This window comes from Mobula hypostoma, chromosome 2, assembly GCF_963921235.1.
Source record: "Mobula hypostoma chromosome 2, sMobHyp1.1, whole genome shotgun sequence".
Taxonomy (NCBI): Eukaryota; Metazoa; Chordata; class Chondrichthyes; order Myliobatiformes; family Myliobatidae; genus Mobula; species Mobula hypostoma.
This window is the reverse complement of record NC_086098.1, coordinates 249915445-249933892: the sequence shown is the minus strand read 5'-3', so window position 1 is coordinate 249933892 and position 18448 is coordinate 249915445. Positions and strand designations below refer to the sequence as shown.

The 18448-nt window shown below is 44.4% G+C and overlaps 2 non-coding genes across 2 annotated transcripts; both read left to right on the top strand.

The window, feature by feature from the left end:
• The first annotated feature begins 3931 nt into the window (after positions 1 to 3931).
• Positions 3932 to 4022, top strand: trnar-ucu (transfer RNA arginine (anticodon UCU)). The gene is given in 2 exon segments: positions 3932 to 3968; positions 3987 to 4022. It is a non-coding gene; the product is annotated as a tRNA-Arg (tRNA).
• Positions 4023 to 6596: 2574 nt separating this feature from the next.
• Positions 6597 to 6687, top strand: trnar-ucu (transfer RNA arginine (anticodon UCU)). The gene is given in 2 exon segments: positions 6597 to 6633; positions 6652 to 6687. It is a non-coding gene; the product is annotated as a tRNA-Arg (tRNA).
• The last annotated feature ends 11761 nt before the right edge of the window (positions 6688 to 18448 follow it).

Sequence of the window (18448 nt, the reverse complement as noted above, 5' to 3'; positions counted from 1 at the left end):
ATTAGATTCCTTCTTCTCTAGCTCTTTACGTTTTCACCTATAGCCTCGCAACTTCCTGCACGAGGACCACGCCCATGTAGTGGGCTGGAGGCTTCTGTGCCTGAATTACCCTGGGAACATTGCTGGCTGGTGAAGGGCTTACAGTTTGGCTCTTGGAAAGGTCACCATGCCAAACAGGTTAAAGGACAGAGGCCAGACTAAGAGTGGTGTACCAGTCATCTGGGATTGGGGGTTCAGCTCAGGGCGACCGATCCTGACTGGTCAAACAAAATCGTTATGAAAACAGCAATGGAGAATTCTTCTCCACCTGTGTGCGGCATTATCCCAGAGTATACACCCGGGCCCCCGAAGCGCAGAGGAAAAATGGAAAACCAAAGGCAGTTTAGTGCCGTACCAAGGACAGAGATGGAAGACCTTCATTGCTGCCCTAAACATCAACAGCGCAACGTGCAGTAAGAAAGCAAGTAGCTCTCAGATTCTTACTTCATCCCCTTTGCCCCTCCGACCTGGCTTCACCCATTCGCCTTTTAGCTTGTACTCCTCGCCCCTCTCCCCACACCTTCTTAACCTGGATTATTGCCCCTTTCTGTCCAATCAGGATGAAGGATCTCGGACAGAAATGTCGACTGCTGATCCACTTGCATAAATGCCTGAACAGCTGAATTCCAACAGCATTTTATGTGTGTTGCTTCCCCAGTGTCTAACTTGCGAGCAATGAAACGGTGGGAAGCGGGTGACGGAATCCGGCCGGTTGTGGAATGTTCGCCTGCTGTATTTAACTGAACAAACACCTGATTGTGTCCCTTTCCCACTGATTGACTGAAAAAATGTCTATGCCCGGTTTCCACCCAGGGACCTCCCACGATTGAGGTGAACGTCAAAACCACTACTTTACAGAGACGGGGGCCGTTTATTAGTATGTACAGCCCAACCCTCCGTAAAATGCACATTGCCAAATAATTATTCAGGTCAGTATCAGAGAGTAGAGGCGAAAACGTGTTTTTTGAAAAATATTCTCGTTAAAATTAAATCCAGGGAGCGTTTCCGTTGGCAACAACCCCGCCGCAATTGAATATTGCCGTTTGATCTGTACCACAGATTTCACATTCTGCCTGTGGACCTGTGAGTTCATTCGTGTGTGCAGGAGACGGAGTTTTCCATCTGTAAGGTAAAGAAAAAGAAACAGTAAATAAACAATGACGGCGGGTACTGAGTAAACGCGGTGACAGAAACGGAGAGAGAGGGTATTGAAAATAGGTGGTACTAGAGACCGCTTTCCCTCCGGCAGTGCGGTCTGAAAGCGGCCGCCATTGGTAGGCGGAACTTCCCGATCAACGGACGGCGATGGCCCCGGCAATGAGATAGGCTGCCGTTCTCCGGGAGGACGAAGTCAGGCCGCAGTGGCAGCCCTAAGCTCACAGCTAAATGTCGAAGCGTGTGCATCGGGTGAGAGAGAAAGGCGGGGGGGGGGGGGGTGGAATCCACGGGTGACGTCTTTTATATAGTCCATTGTTTCAGTTTTTCTTCGTCTTCTGCTTATACTTGTTATTTTCATTTTATTTCTGTAACTGTTGGAGCACGTGACATAAAATCTGTAGTTTGATCGTGTGAGCCAACGCTCTGATGTCTTCGAAAAAGCTCCAGGAAAAAAAAATGAAAACCGAGACGAGACGAATGGCCACGATCGACGATATTTAGAAACATGGAAACATAGAAAACCTACAGCACAATACAGGCCCTTCGGCCCATAGGGCTGTGCCGAACATATCCTAACCTTAAAACTACCCATATCCCTCTATTTTTCTAAGCTCCATGTACCTATCCAGGAATCTCATAAAATACTCTGTCGTTTCTCGCCGATTAAAGATTCGAGGTAGATTAAGACATCAAGGCAAATGCGGAGCAGAGCGAGGGGTTTTCGGAGAGGCTGGTTCCAGTCGCTTCCCTCGAAAGAGCCGCTAGTTCGTGCCGTTTCCCCTGGAGGGGCCGGTTGGTTCCGATGCTCTTGGAGATGTCCAAATTATATTGACCTTGTTCCGTTCTATAGGTTTTTCGTGTTCTTGCCCATTCTCTATTATCGATTGGCGGGCTGAGGGATTGGGTGATCTGTTTCTTTGTGTGAGGGAGGGGTTGAGGGGTTGGGATTTGCAAGCTTTGCTATTTTTTTCTTTCTGTGTGAGGGAGATTAACGCCTTTCTTTCAACCACTTCTTTGGTTGACTGTATTTTATGGCTGTCTGGAGAACACAAATCGTAGGGTTGTATTCTGCATACAATGAAAATAAAATAAAACCTTTGATATTTGACCTTTGACTTTTGTCCATAGATGATGTTTGACTTGTTGATCTCCTCGCACATTTCCAGCATCTATGGATTCTCTTGTGTTCTTGAGTTCCTCCAGTATTTTGTGTTTGTTGCTGCATAAAATATTGATCGGGCAGAACGGAGGGGCCGGAAGTCGAAATGAATTCCACTCACTGAATTCATTTTATATATATCACTGAATATCACTTATATATATCACTGAATCCAGACTGTCTGTCGGCTGTGAGGGAAAGCGGAAGCTCGTGAAATATTTCAACGCGTTTCTCCTGGTTTCAGTTGTGAATTCCTGTCACGAAACGCACAGAATTCTAGACCAACTCAGTGTTCAGCAGTAGAGCACCGAATTTGCTGTTGGTGCTGAGGGAACATTGAGGGAACGCATCCGAGTAGCGGCACTCTCACTGTAAATTCTCAGTGCGTGGTGACAGTCAGTTTGAACAAAACAGGCCGGTTGCTGAAGTTCCGCCAGTCGAACCGGTGATCTATAAACAGCCGCCACCTTCAGTATCAGTGCAAATAAAGTACTGATGAAATGTCTTGGCTCGAAACATTAACTTTTTAAACGTCCATAGATGCTCCCATATTTGATAAGTTCCCCCTGTACTTTCTGTACGTCACTTAAAATGGAAGTAGATCTCTTTTGTAAAATGGGCCTCGGTAATCTCTGCTCCGGATTTTTCGAGGTGAATTACAGCGCAATAGTTTTAGCAACGATCTCAAAAAATCAACAGTTGTTCTAGCTTCAAACATTTTCTCGTATTTTCCGTCTTTGCACTGATAATTGTTATCGGGATGCCAATTGAAGTGATAAATTCGTGGAAGTACTTCCATGCAGAGAGGTTAACTGAGGTTTCAGCAAACAATCAATCAATCAAACTCCAGCAGAGACCGGGACCATAAGGAGCGATGCCTTCAGTGTTCCGTTCCAAATGTTATCCTGCGGAGTTTGAAGTGATTCCCGAATTATGTCGTCTAAGTGCAGGAGAGCAGTGTGCTGATAGTAACGTTAATCGGAGTGCCCCGGTCTGTTCTCACCCGGAAATATGCTGATTCTGGAGATTTTCAGCGCGGCTCCCTCGGTAGGAGAAGAAGTGTTGCAGGTCTGTCGAAATAGAAATTCATGGCGTACATTTGCTTTCAAATGTTATTTTTTATCGTCTAGAGATACATCACGTCCTTCTTCCCCAACGAGCCGCGCCGCTCAATTCACCCAGGTGACCTATTAATACAATATCTAACCCTGCGACTTAGAATCGTGGGAGGAAACCGAAGACGACGCAGTCACGGGGAGAACGTACAATGGCCTTACAGACCGCGGCGGAACTGAACATCAGTCGGTAGCGCTGGACGAGACCGTGCCACCCACAGGTAATGCCCAAAACAAGGTCTTTCGACGAGGGTGGCATTGCTATCCACGCGTTTTAACCAATCCGTCAAATCATCTGGACTAAATGTCCTTGAGAAATCTTCTGCTGTAATATGATGGGTACTGATGGACTGGTTTTGTCGGTTCTTCAATTAAAGAACGATTTGAGAGTGGACAAATGCCTACGTTTGTCAATTTGCAATTGTTTGTGAAATAATTTTCCCCAACAGTACCAACTACAGGCTCTGTGGCGCAATGGTTAGCGTATTGGACTTCTAAGAATGTGTGAAGAAGTAATTCAAAGGTTGTGGGTTCGAGTCCCACCAGAGTCGGTGTTGTGTCTGCATTCAATTTTCTGGCGATATAGAGGGTCAGGTATAGATAGTCCGAATTCCAGTAAACGATGGCGGAGAAAGTAGGAAAAAGCGCATTGTTTCAAATACTTAACCCATTACACAACACGTGAATCAGTTATACTATATAATCAGTTACAGTTTAAACATATATATTATGTATTGCAATATACACCTGACGCAAAACAATAAATTGCAGACACATACGAGTGCTATTAAACATAAATTTAGATTCTGATTCTAATTTGACAGTCTTAACAAAGCGCACGGATGTTTGTCTTTAGTTATATATATATATAGACTCTCTGACGGTGGTGTCTGAAAAGAGGATGCTGTCCAATTTGCATGCCATCTTGGACAATGTCTCCCATCCACTACATAATGTACTGGGTGGGCACAGGAGTACATTCAGCCAGAGACTCATTCCACCGACTTGCAACACAGAGCGTCATAGGAAGTCATTCCTGCCTGTGACCATCAAACTTTACAACTCCTCCCTTGGAGGGTCAGACACCCTGAGACAATAGGCTGGTCCTGGACTTATTTCCTGGCATAATTTTCATATTATTACTATTTAACTATTTATGGTTTTATTACTATTTAATTTTTTATGGTGCAACTAATGAAAACCAATTTCTCCCGGGATCAATAAAGTACGACTATGACTATGACTATATTTCATACTATGGTTGCCTTCAAATTCCTTAAATTCTTCCATTACTTTAATGTCCTAATTGTGACAAACCCTTTGTATCATGTTCATGTAACTCAACCATTCCCTGAACAAAGATCTATAAGTTTGTATTCTATATTTCTGAAATAATGTCACTTTTCTACCCGGAATCTGTCGTCTCAATCTATAAGCAAGAGTCTATTCAACTGGTATCTGGATCCCGCATAAAACTCTCTTGGAAATGGTAGTATTTATTACTTCAAGTGACAAGTCTGCTCTTGATATATGACATCCTTTCGAGTAGTTCAACAGAAAGCCGTCACAGCCAACTGATGCGAAATCCAGTGCAGTTGCTGCGCGCAGGTTCAAAATCCTGCTCGCAGCTGGTTTCCATTTAACTTAAACTGAAGATTTGGGCTGACAAGTAACAGCTTTTGCCTTTGAGCTGAGTGTCTTCATCTACGACAGTGACGTGAAGGAGAGTGTGCATATGAATCACTGTGTTATTTCAGGAGTGGTACCCTGGAGAAGAGGCGCTGGCTGTCCACTCTCTCTATTCCTCTTATTATCGTGTACACCTCTATCATGTCTCCTCTCATCCTCCTTCTCTCCAAAGAGTAAAGCCCTAGCTCCCTTAATCTCTGATCATAATGCATACTTTCTAAACCAGGCAGTATCCTGGTAAATCTCCTCTGTACCCTTTCCAATGCTTCCACATCCTTCCTATAGTGAGGTGAGCAGAACTGGACACAATACTCCAAGCGTGGCCTAACCAGAGTTTTATAGAGCTGCATCATTACATCACGACCCTTAAACTCTATCCCTCGACTTATGAAAGCAAACACCCCATAAGCTTTCTTAACTACCCTATCCAACTGTGAGGCAACTTTCAGGGATCTGTGGACACGTACTCCGAGATCCCTCTGCTCCTCCACACTACCAAGTATCCTACCATTTACTTTGTACTCTGCCTTGGAGTTGTCCTTACAAAGTGCACCACCTCACACTTCTCCGGGTTCAACTCCATCTGCCACTTATCAGCCCACTTCTGCATCCTATCGATGTCTCTCTGCAATCTTTGGCAATCCTCTACACTATCTACAATACCACCATCCTTCGTGTCGTCTGCAAACACAATGCGGGTTCTTTTTTAACACTTAAGAATAAATAGGACAGATACATGGATGAGAGAAGTATGGAGGGATATAGTCAGTATGCAGATCAGTGGGACTAGGAAGAAAATGGTTCGGCACAGACAGGAAGGGCCAAAAGGCCTGTTTCTGTGTTGTAGTTTTTCTATGGTTTCTATGAAAGAGGAGATAGTAAGAGATTTGAAATAGGAGGGGAAGGGGTGATCCGAAGTAATAGGAGAAGACAGGAGGGGGACAGATGACACCAAGAGCTGGATAGTTGTTTCGCAAAAAGGATACAGAGCTGGAGAAGGGGGAGGAGCATGGGACGGGAGGCCTGGGGAGAAAGAAAGGGGGAGGGGAGCACAGAGGAAGATGGAGAGCAGACAAGGATTAATTGTGAGAGGGGCAGAGAGAGATGAAGAGAGAGAGAGAAGGAAAAAAGGGGCTGAATAATAAATACATAAATAAGGGATGGGGCAAGACGGAACATAAGGTGTTTCCCCCTGCCTGAGTGTGGCTTCATCTTGACAGTAGAGGAGGCCATGGATTGACATATCAGAATGGGAGTGGGACGTGGAATTAAAATGTGTAGTCACTGGGAGATCCTATTTTCTCTGGTGGACGGAGCGTAGGTGTTCAGAGGAACCGTCTCTCCGTCTGCGTCGGGACTCACCAGTATATAGAAGGCCTCCAGTTGACAAATTGCAATTTCTTGTGAAATAATTTTCCCCAACAGTATCGACTACAGGCTCTGTGGCGCAATGGATAGCGTGTTGGACTTCTAAAAATGTGTGAAGAAGTAATTCAAATGTTGTGGGTTCGAGTCCCACCAGAGCCGGTGTTGCGTCTGAGTTCAATTTTCTGGAGGTACAGAACGTCAGGTATAGATAGTCCGAATTCCAGTACACGATGGCGGAGAAAGTGGGGAAAATATTTCATTGTTTGAAATACTGAACTCCTTCACTCAATACATGAAACAATTATAGTATTTAATCAGTTACAGTTTAAAAATAAGAATCTCCGGAAGAGAAGGCCCCGAGTCCTCGGCTTTGCTTGTTTCTCGGCGGCCAAGACGGGGTAGAAGAGCTCGGCAGAGATGGTGCTCGCTGCTCGGTGTCGGTAAACTGGTCGGAGGCTCGATGTTTTTGGACGGATTCAGAGTCGGCTGTGGTCGGGTGCTTGCAATGCATCGGCAAGTTGTAGGCGCCTGGAGGTTTATGCAGGGAGATATTTCTCCCTTTTGCCGCCTGCTATCGGGACTACCGGGAGTCGATCGGAAATTTGAGACTTTTTTTTTACCGTGCCCATGGTCCGCTCTTTATCAAATTATGCCATGGCTTTGCACTGCTGTAACTATATGTTATCATTATGTGGTCTTGTCAGTGTTAGTCTTTGGTTTGTCCTGTTCTTTCTGTGATATCACTCCGAAGGAATATTGTATCATTTCTTAATGCACGCATTTCTAAATAACAATAAACGAGGTCTGAGTGTCCTCATAATATAATAATCTAATACATGCTGTATTATGTATTGCAATATACAGCTGACGCAAAACAACAAAATGCAGACATATGCGAGTGCTATTAAACCTAATTTAGATTTTTATTCTGATTTGTCAGTCCCTGCAAAGCGCACGGACGTATGTCTGCAGGTATATAATTTATACCTCTGGTTGCCTTCAAATTCCTTAAATTCTTCCATTAGTTTAATGTCCGAATTGTGAAAAGCACTTTGTATCATGTTCATCTAACTCATCCATTCTCTGAATAAAGATCTATAAGTCCGTATTCTATATTTCAGCAATGATGACACTTTTCTACTGGAATCTGTCGCCTCAATATATATGCAAGAGTCTATTTAACTAGTATCTGGATCCCGCATAAACCTCGCTTGGAAATGGTAATATTTATTACTTCAAGTGACAAGTCTGCTCTTGATATATGACATCCTTTCGAGTAGTTCAACAGAAAAAGAGTCACAGCCAACTGACGCGAAATCCACTGGAGTTTCTGCGCACAGATTCAAAACGCTGCTCACAGCAAGTTTCCACTTATCTTACACTCAAGATTTAGGCTGATAAGTAGCAGCTTTTGCCTTTGAACTGAGTGTCTTCGTCTGCGACCGTGACGTGGGGAGAGTGCGCAACACGGCTTGTGTGAACGATCATTGGGGACCCGAGTCATCCCAACCACAACCTGTTCCAGCTTGAAAATGTACCGCAGCATAAAAGCCAGGACCAACAGGTTCCGGGACATCTTTTTCCACCAGCCCAACAGACTGATTAAATCACACTGATAAAATTGTATTTCTATGCTACATTAACTGTCGTGTTGAACATACTATTTATTACAATTCAATCCGACAGAAAACTATTAAATGAAACACCCTACACCATTAGCTGGAAAAACAAACATTCATTTCCGTTGCATATTTTCAGATAGGTTATATTCAAATTCATTCCTTCACTTTGGCTTTCTTCTATATTATTCTAGCTTCGTTCTGGAATTAGTTTCGGGTTTAACTTCGCCTAAATTACAAATTAAAATACGCACACCTCTCCCGTTGCCTCCATAAGGAAGCACCACTTCCATCATGGTATGTGACCTCCATTTCAACATTTCATTGCCACGCTGTGATGGCCGAGTGTTTAAGGCGCTGGACTCGAAATCCGACTGAGCAGGTTCGAACCCTGTTTGTAGCCGGGTTCCATTTACTTGGGGAATTGCACTGACGGAATAAGCTGGAAAACTTCAATTTTTGCCATTAATCCTCTTGCTTCCTTCTGTTCCCGTGGCGTGAAGGGGAGTGTGCGGTAGGAAATACGGCCTGCAGATGATCAGACTCTGAGATTATATTAATATATTAAGAGGAATAGGATAACCAGGGAGAGATGGTTACCCGACAAGGAGCATCGCAGACCTCTTTATGTGGAGCTCAGGAGAAGGGACGAAATCCAAAGAATGAAAGGAAACGGGATATACACTTGTTTCCTGACACCGAAAGAAAACGAGGAATATGATATTTTTCATTAGGTTAAAGACAGTGATTTATCACATAATCACGATCTCCGATAGTTCAGTAACGCAAAAACAATTTGTATTTCCACAGTGGCTGCCCGTCTGTGACCGTATTGTACTTCAATTTTTATTTCAGTGCAATTCCACATTTCATCTGGCATATATGGCTGGTTGTTCCTTAAGGGTGTGCTAACCAGCGGAGGTAGTCGGGCCAAGCTCTCACTACCTGCTGAATGCATCTCAAATAGCCTCTGTCAACCAAGTGCAGCTCCCGCTCTTCACGCGTGGTTTAACAACACCCAACGGAACTGTTTCTACGCACAGGAGAAGGGGCAAATGCGGAATACTGGCGCCTTAAAACCTATTGCTTCGGGAAGATAAGGCTCGAAGGGCGGGGTTGGCAGCTCATCTAGGAGAAGGCAAATTCTGATCTCAGTCCTTCTCTGCCTTGCGGATACATGCAGTAATGGGAAAGGCTTCGGGACTAAACCCCGAGGAAAGATCCGGAGAAATGCCTCACGTGCGCGCACTGAAACGGCGGGAAGTCGGTGAAGAAACGTTGATGGTAGTGGAAGGATCAAAAGCTGCATTTAATTGAATATATGTCTGGTGTCAACCTTTCCTGGTAGTTGAATTGGAAAAAAATCAGAATGTTTCTGTTTGCATTCGATGCAGGAATATTTCGCGTGTGAGGCGAACGCGATGTCCACTGCACTGGAGAAATACTGGCCGCCAATTAGCCTGTATTGCTTGAGCAGACGCGAACGTCCTCTGTCCAATGCACACTGCCAGAAGTTTGTCCAGCTCGCCAGCATGAAAGGACGGTTAAAGTACCTTTAAAAATTATTCGCGGTATCAATAGACTAAACTGAATCCAGTGCGTCATTTCCGCTGATATCAACCATAACAACCCCACCGCAATTGAACTGCATCACTCATTTCACATTCCAATAGAGGTCCTGTGGTTTCATTCCTGTGTGTGCAAGTCGGAGATTTCAATTCGAAAGGCAAACGAAAAAAAACAGAAATTATCAATGTAGGCCGTACTGTGTAAACGGAAAGAAATAAACGGTGAGAGAGATACCCGCGATGAGGCGAAGTGCTGATTGTAGGCGGGTCTACAGACTCAGGCACGATGAGAACACAGTGGGATTAATTGTGTACATTTACGGTTAATATATGTGGCATTGCACTGTTCTAGTACCTCGTCCAGCCAGAGGTGGTCATAGACTTTTGAAACTGTGTTAGGGTGTTTTCAAACTGTAAGCGCATTCCCATGTTTCTGAAGCAAAGCTTCGGACACTTGTTGTCAATGTTAACGAAACAGCCTGACATCGCAATCGCCATCAATATAGAATTTGAAACCTTTCGCGTGTAATGGGAACGTGATAGTGACTACACTACAAAGTCGGCTACGTAAAGATGCAGACCATGGAACCCAGCTGGACATTTACGATGACAGGGAAATATGTAATGTCAGTCTGCTGGTCGGAAGCGGAATCTGTTGAAAGGTTTCTGGAAGCTTCTCCCAGTAATGGGTAATAAACTTCTGTCGAACTTGTTCGCTTCCGCACCACTTGGGGCTGAGGACGTCCTGAGGGAGGGGATGTACACTCAAGGAATAATTCCCTTGGGCGTGCGAGTCAAATTAAACGCAACAGGCCGGCAACTGAAGTTCTCCAAACCGAGCTAAAGAACTATCAGCAGCCGCCAGCTTGTGCAATTATCAATGCTGTACAGCTGGTGAACCTCAGCCAATCCATTGGAACGTAGATGTTGCTTGTATAAGTCAACTGCCTTCGCTTGACTTCGTGGCGCAATGGTAGCGCGTCTGACTCCAGATCAGAAGGTTGCATGTTCGAATCAGTCGAGTTCACAAGCGCTGCGTCGGATTTTGTCACTAAAATGTTTGCTGCGTGTCCGCTCAGTTGTTCCTCACGAAATTGAACGCACTTTACCCTTCGGAAAACAGCCAGCAGAAGTGGGCCTGTGAGGCCAATTTTAACAATGAACTGTCATGTCTGAAATGAAATACTGTGTCGAAATACAAAATCATCTTTCCTTTATTCTGAAGCCTCTGTTCTTGGAAATTTGATATAAAAAAAAGATTATGCGGTAGGTCACTCAGCATCGGTGGAAAGCAGCTACAATTTCAGCACATTCAGCGTTCCCACCATCTCTGCATTATTAATTTTCTTCCCTCTGTTACCTGTCCCGTGAGCATGATGTAATTATCTTGTGATGGGCATGATGTAATAGTCTCATGATAGCTGAGTGATGTGATGTAACGTGATGGTATGTTCCAACCGGTATAAAGGGGTAACCGTAGTTTGTTTCGTTGGTGTTTTTGTTGGGAGTCATAGTCGGTAGTTACGCAATCGCAGAAGGAGAGAGAGAGAGAGAGACAGAGAGAGAGAGAGAGAGAGAGAGTGAGAGAGAGAGAGTGGAGAGTGAGAGAGTGAAGAACTCTCCAGCTTCGTACGAACCCAAAAGAATTGGGTAGAAATCAACGGCATTCTGTGATTGACAATTGGTCCGGCACATACGGGTATTATGGCACACACTGTTGGTTAACCCCTGCATGGCCGTGGGTGCGGTGTGATGTCCACCTCCGGCAAAAGGTCAGTTACTGTGAGAACGCAAACAGGAAATCTGCAGATGCTGGAAATTCAAGCAACACACATCAAAGTTGCTGGTGAACGCAGCAGGTCAGGCAGCATCTGTAGGAAGAGGTGCAGTCGACGTTTCAGGCCGAGACCCTTCGTCAGGACTAACTGAAGGAAGAGTGAGTAAGGGAGTTCCGTCTTTTCTTCATCGCTGGTTCACGAAGTCTCTCCTCTCATTTATTTCATAAATCACTTGGACGCTTTAATCTACCACCTTAAGACTGTGCTTAAATAAGATCTGTTAAGAATTGTCTTTAAGTTCGACTGTTTGATAACTATATACGCATATCACTGTTAACTTCCGTTTAAGTTAGTCGTTTGTTTATGTTCTATGTTTTTGAGTAAAGGTTAATAAATCTCGTTGTTTATTTATAAAACCCGACTCAATTTCCTATCGATTGCTGCTGGTACATAACAAAAAAATGGCGGCTTGTCCAGATTTGAACAGATTTATGCCTTATTGGTTGTTTGATTATCGATCTGATTGGAAAAGTGGAAATAATCGGGTTTTTTTTGTTTGGTTGGTTTGTGAGTGGTAATCAGCAGCAATGGATGTTGGGGCATTTCTGGCATCACCAACACCTGAGGTATTAGCGAAAGCCAAAAAGGGTGAGGTGCTGGAAATTGCTGAAGGAGCTTCTTTGGATAACATCGGCTATGACAAAGTCAGTGATTCAGAGAAAAAATAGCTGACTACTATATAGCTGCGAAAGTGCTTGATGAGGAGGTGTTAGAGAAGTTTCCAGTGAGTAAACTTGAGATGCAGCTACAAATGGAACAAATGAAGTTTGAGAGATTTAAAGATTACATCGTCTGCATACCATCCAGAATCACAAGGAGCCTGAGAAAGATTCCAGTCTACCCTCAAAAGTGGTTAGGACGTATTGTGTTGAAAATGAAAAGAATTGTGATGAAGGAGTTTATTTGCTTTTGTTTGCAGTAAGGGAGTCTGTGCAGGAGTCCCTATGCTTTAGTCCCTTTGAACTTGTGCTTGGGCACAGAGTCCGAGGACCTTTAGCATTGTTAAAAGAACAGTGGGTTAACAAAGAACTACTGTACATACTAATTTGCTCGATTATGTTTTAAATTTTACGGAGAAATTACAAAAAGCTTGCAGCTTAGCAAGGGAAAATTTAAAATCTGCTCAGGAAAGGAAGAAAACTTGGTATGACAAGGAAGCTAGAATGAGATCATTTAAGCCGGGAGATAAGGTGTTGGTTCTTTTCCCGGTGCAAACGAACCCTTTGAAAGCTAAATTTCATGGACCTTACGAGATTATATCTGAAGTTAATACTGTGGACCATGTGGTAAAAATACCAGATCGACGAAGGCCAACGCATCTTTGTCATGTGAACATGATAAAACCATATTATGAAAAACAATCCACTACTATGACTGTTGTCGTCAATAACAATGAGTCTGATTTCCCTGGAAACTTGTTAGCTGATCCATCTGAGGGTTATTTTAAACCTAACATTATTTCTACCAGACTAACAAATTCGACAATTTTGGAAAATATTGATGTGAAATTGACCCATCTACAGCCACAGCAGCGGCAGAAAATGAAGCAGTTAATTACGAAATTTAGGGATTTATTTCCAGACATTCCAAAAAGAATAACAGTAGCCTCATATGATGTAGATGTTGGAACCACCAAACCCATAAAACAGCAGCCATATCGAATGGACCAGGAAAAATGTAGAATCGCTGAACAAGAGGTAGAATATATGTTAGAAAATGATATTATTAGACGTTCTACTTCGAATTGGAGTCATGGTGCCCAAACCAGGTGGTAGTGTTCGGTTTTGTACTGAATAAAGAAAGGAGAACTCTGCAACAAAAACCAATCCCTAGGGTAGATGATTGTGTGGAGAAGGTTGGAAAAGCTAAGTTTCTCACAAAGATCGATATGTTAAAAGGGTATTGGTGTGTTCCAATGACAGATAACACCATCTTCAGTTCTGCGTTCTTCGCTCTTTTGAATTTTGCCTCTGTGGTACAATTTAACTTTGCATTTGTACACAATTATTAACTTGTCCTTCCTTACATTCATGTTACACCCATCATCCACTCGTAAATCTTCTAGCTCATCCTCAGCTATATCATACGGGTCCCAATCTCCCTGCCAAATTAATTTATACCACTCCCAACAGTCTAGTAAGTCTGCACGGAAGAGTATTGGTCCTCTTCGGATTGAAGTGCAACACGTCCCTTTTGTATAGGTCCCACCTGCCCCAGAATAGGACCCAATTACCCAGAAATGTGAATCCCTCCGCCCTGTTCCAATTCTTCAGCCACGCATTTATCTGCCACCTCATTCTATTCCTATCCTCAGTGTCGCGTGACACAGGAGTCTCCTGGATATCCCACATCTGACACTCAGAGCAGGACCCTGGCTCTGTAGACGTACTCCATATTTTCTCTAGAGTTAAATAAGAAATAATGGAATTAACTTATATATATCCGGCTGTCCTCGCCGAAGATTACTACTCGGTAACTTGATGGGCATGACACTGTGTAGAATCCACCCCTGAACACGCTGATGCAACGTTTCGAAGTAAAAGGCATAGTGAATCTGAAGAAGTTAGCAGAAGCTGACACAATTCCCTCGCTGTCAGACGATACAGAGCAAGACACATCTTACCTGTACAGGCCGAGGACGGTACCAATGAAACATCGCTTGACTGATTAAAACGTCTGTGCAATGAAAACAAGACGATGGTCTCAACTCCCAGAGGCGCGCTTAGTTTATATGGTGAATTGCCTTTGCGGAAGACGCGTTTCATGCAAGCATTGGCGCTCTCCGCCCTGACACGGAAGCGTTGCTTGTGGTCAGCGACCGATCTCAGCCTTAGAAGCACCTGGGAACCGATATCCCTTGCCGGCTCAGTCCAGCCACACATCGTACCATGCATTAATCTGTCACGCTGCAATCTTCGTTAGATTCATTGAGAATTTTATTCAAACACCGCAGCCCCTCCCGACGCGCTATTCTGCCCGCTTAGTTTGCACAGATGAAGATAACAAGAATAACCAGAAGACGAAGAAAACTGAAATGATGGACTATATGAAAGAGGTCTCTCTCTCTCTCTCTCTCTCTCTCTCTCTCTCTCTCTCTCTCTCTCTCTCTCTCAGTGTCTATGTCTGTCTCTCTGTCTCTCTCTCTCTCTCGCCCGATGCACACGCTTCGACATTTAGGGCTGCCGCTGCGGCCTGACTTCGTCCTCCAGGAGAACGGCAGCCTATCTCATTGACGGGCCATTGCCGCCCGTTGATCCGGAAGTGCGGCCTGACAATGGCGGCCGCTTTCAGACCGCACTGCCGGAGGGGAGGCATTGGAGAAGGATTTAGGGTCGGACGGAGAGGGGACGTTCCCCAAAACTTTTCCCGCTCCAGGGAGCGGAGGCTTAGCAGGAGCTTGGCAAGGGAACGGGAAAGAGTAAAGGGGTCATATGCGTTTGTCAGCCATTTGCGTGTATGTAGTTGTAGAGCTCTGGTAACTGAAGATGTCAGGCTAGCAGGTCTATAATGTCCCTTCTGCTGCCTCCCACTCTTCTTGAATAGCGGAACAACATTTGCAAATTTCCACTCATCCGGTAATATGCCAGAATCTATCGATTGCAGAAAGATCATTTTGAATGGCTCCGCAAATTCTCCAGAGTCCTTCAGAGTCCGAGAGTGAATTATATCAGCTCCAGGAGTTTTATCCACCCTGAGACCATTAAGCTTCCCGACCACTTTCTCAGTCGTACTATTCACTGCACATACTTCACTTCACTGACACTGCTGAATGTCCGGTATATGCAGAGGACTTCCACTATAAAGACTGATGCAAAATACGCATTCAGTTCCTCTGCCATCTCAGCATCTCTCATTACAATATCTCCAGCGCCATTTTCTATTGGCCCCATATCTATCCGCAGCTCTATTTTACCCCTTATATACGTTTGCTCTTAAAAAAACTTTTACTATCTTCTTTGATATTAGTCGCCAGCTTCTTCTCATAATTCATCTTTTCCTCCCTAATGACCTTCTTAGTTTCCTTCTGCAAGTTTTAAAAACCCTCCAAATATCTGTCCAGCACGTCCCTCATTTTTCGCAGAAACTCCAGCCATTGCTGCTGTTCTGCCCTTCCTGCTTGTGTCCCTTTCCAGTCAACTATGGCCAGTTCCCCTCTCATGTTATTGTAATTTCTTTTATTCCACTGAAATACTGGCACATTGGAATCTAGTTTCTCCTTCTCAAATTTCAAAGTGAACTCGAACATATTGTGATCACTGGACCCTAATTGTTCCTTAACCTTACGCTCTCTTATCACCTCCGGATCATTGCACAACACCCAGTCCAGCACAGTCGATCGCCTAGTGGGCTGAACAACACGCTGTTCTAAAACGCCATCCCTTAGACATTCCACAAAATCTCTCTCTTGAGGTCCAGTAAAGGCCTGGTTTTTCCAATCCACTTTCTTGTTAAAATCCCGAACGAATTTCATTACATTGCACTTCTGATACGCCTTTTCTATCTCCTGCTATAATTTGTAATCCACATCCCGGCTGCTGTTTGGAGGCCTGTATACAACTGCCATTATGGTCCTTTTACCCTTGCCATTTCTTAACTCAACTCACAGAGACTCTAGTGCTTCCGATCTTATGTCATCCCTTTCTAATAATTTAATATTATTTCTTGTACATAGGGCCACACTACCTTTTCTGACTGCTAACCTACCTTTCTGATACACCGTATATCCTTGGACGTTCAGTTCGAATGGCAGCCATCCTTTAGCCAAGTTTCAGAGATGGCCACAAGGTCATACTTTCCAATCTGTAGTTGCATTTCAAGTTTGTTCATTTTATTTATGCTCCGTGCTTTTAAATATAACATTTTCAGTTCAGTATTTTTTGCTTTCCGTTTTAACTGCATCACGGCTCTGTTGCCCTGTAAATCAGCGGTCCCCAACCACCGGGCCGCCAAGCATGTGCTACCGGGCAGCGAGGAAACGATGTGATTTGGCGTTATGAGTCAGCTGCACCTTTCCTCATTCCCTGTCACCCACTGTTGAGCCACTACGTACGCGAGGACATTACCCGCGTGTCATCCATGTCAGCGCGGGAAGGAGATCAACTCCTCGAGCTTGCAAATGACGGCGGGCTGAAAAGTATGTCTGACATAACATCTCTGCCAGCATTCTGGATCAAAGTCAAGGCTGAATATCCTGATATAGCCACGAAAGCACTGAAAACGTTGCTTCTATTTCCAACGTATCTCTGCAATGAATGCAACGAAAACTAAATTGCGGAATAGACTGGACATAAGGAACCCCCTTCGGGTATCGCTGTCTCCCATCACCCGTCGATGTACCGTCTTGTTGCAGGAAAAAAGCCCAGGGCTCCCACTGAATCTGCGATATTGGTGCGTTGCAATGATTTTATATGTTCATACGGGGAAGATATGTGCTGTGTGTTTCATATCCAGCGTTACTTAAAACGTTATGATGCTATTGACTTATAAATGACTTATAATTGACTTAGCATTATATTCATGCGACGAAAATATGCGCTGTGTGTTTAATATTAAATTCGTTAGATAAACGCTTTTAGAAACGAAATTGAGTGTATTAGCCACTTAGCGCCTATATTCCGGTCGTGATTAACACCCCACTGGAACAGAATCGCCAAAAACAATTTGTAGGGAAAAAAACCGGCACATAAACGCATGCGCACTGGTGCCCGCGCAAGGCTTCATGGTTATGGTAGTCTTTTGGGATAAACTCAACGTATTTGACTGCTACTCTCGTCCGTTGGCAACGCTCCCCGCCGCCCCTCGCCCCCCGCCCCCTTCCAGTTGGCCGGTCCGCAAGAATATTGTAAATCCGCGGTGCAAAAAAGGTTGGGGACCCCTGCTGTAAATCATCCTACTGGCTCTGATTATGCCTCATTTCCTGTCTGCCCTTTCTATCATCTCTGTTGCACGCTATCTTTATTTTATTTCTATTTTCTCCTTCCTCAGCCGTATCAATCCGGTTCCCATCCCCCTGACAAATTCATTTAAACGGTCCCTAACAGCTCTATTCAACCTGCCTGCTGGGATACTGGACCCCTTTGGGTTCAGGTGCAGCCCATTCTTTTTCTACAGGTCATTCCTCCCACAGAAGAGGCCGCAATGATCCGGGAACTCGAAGCTCGCCCCCTACCGCTGTCTCTCAGCCACGCATTAATATGCCTGATGATACTATTCGTCAGCACATGGCACAGGCAGCAATCTTGAGATTACTACCCTGGAGGTCCTGTTTTTCAGCTTCCTGCCCAACTCTCTGAATTCTCTCTTCAGGCCAGCTCCCTTTCTCTACCAATGACATTGGTACGAACGTGTCGCAAGATTTCTGGCAGTTCACCCCATGCCTTCAGAATACTCTGCACCCGATCCGAGACATCCCATACTCTGGCACCTGGGAGGCAACACACTATATGCGTATTTCTATCAGGCTGTTCCCCTGAATATTGGGGAATATTGTGATTGAAATGACAAACTGGGTGCTGAGTGAATCGTACGCATGTACCTGGGATGAGAAGAGATCACAGTGTGGGACAGAGAGAGTGTGTCACTACGAACAGTGTCTGAGATCAGAATTTTATACAATTCTTCTCCACGCTCCCTGCACCTTACCTTCCCTGTCAACTGCCTCCTCCTATCACCTGCCGGCGTGTACACACCTTTATCAAACTTCTTATTCTGGTTCGTGCCCTCTCTTTTGCAGACCTGATGAACGGTCACGGCACGAAATTAACTGCTCTTGCTCCAGAGTTTTGTGGGTGAGGGGATGCTCTGTTTACGGAACGAGTAACAGAAATACTCCATTGAATTAGCGTGTGGTTGTGTCCCTTTCCAAGGACTTGTTGTATACAAAAGTATGACAGAA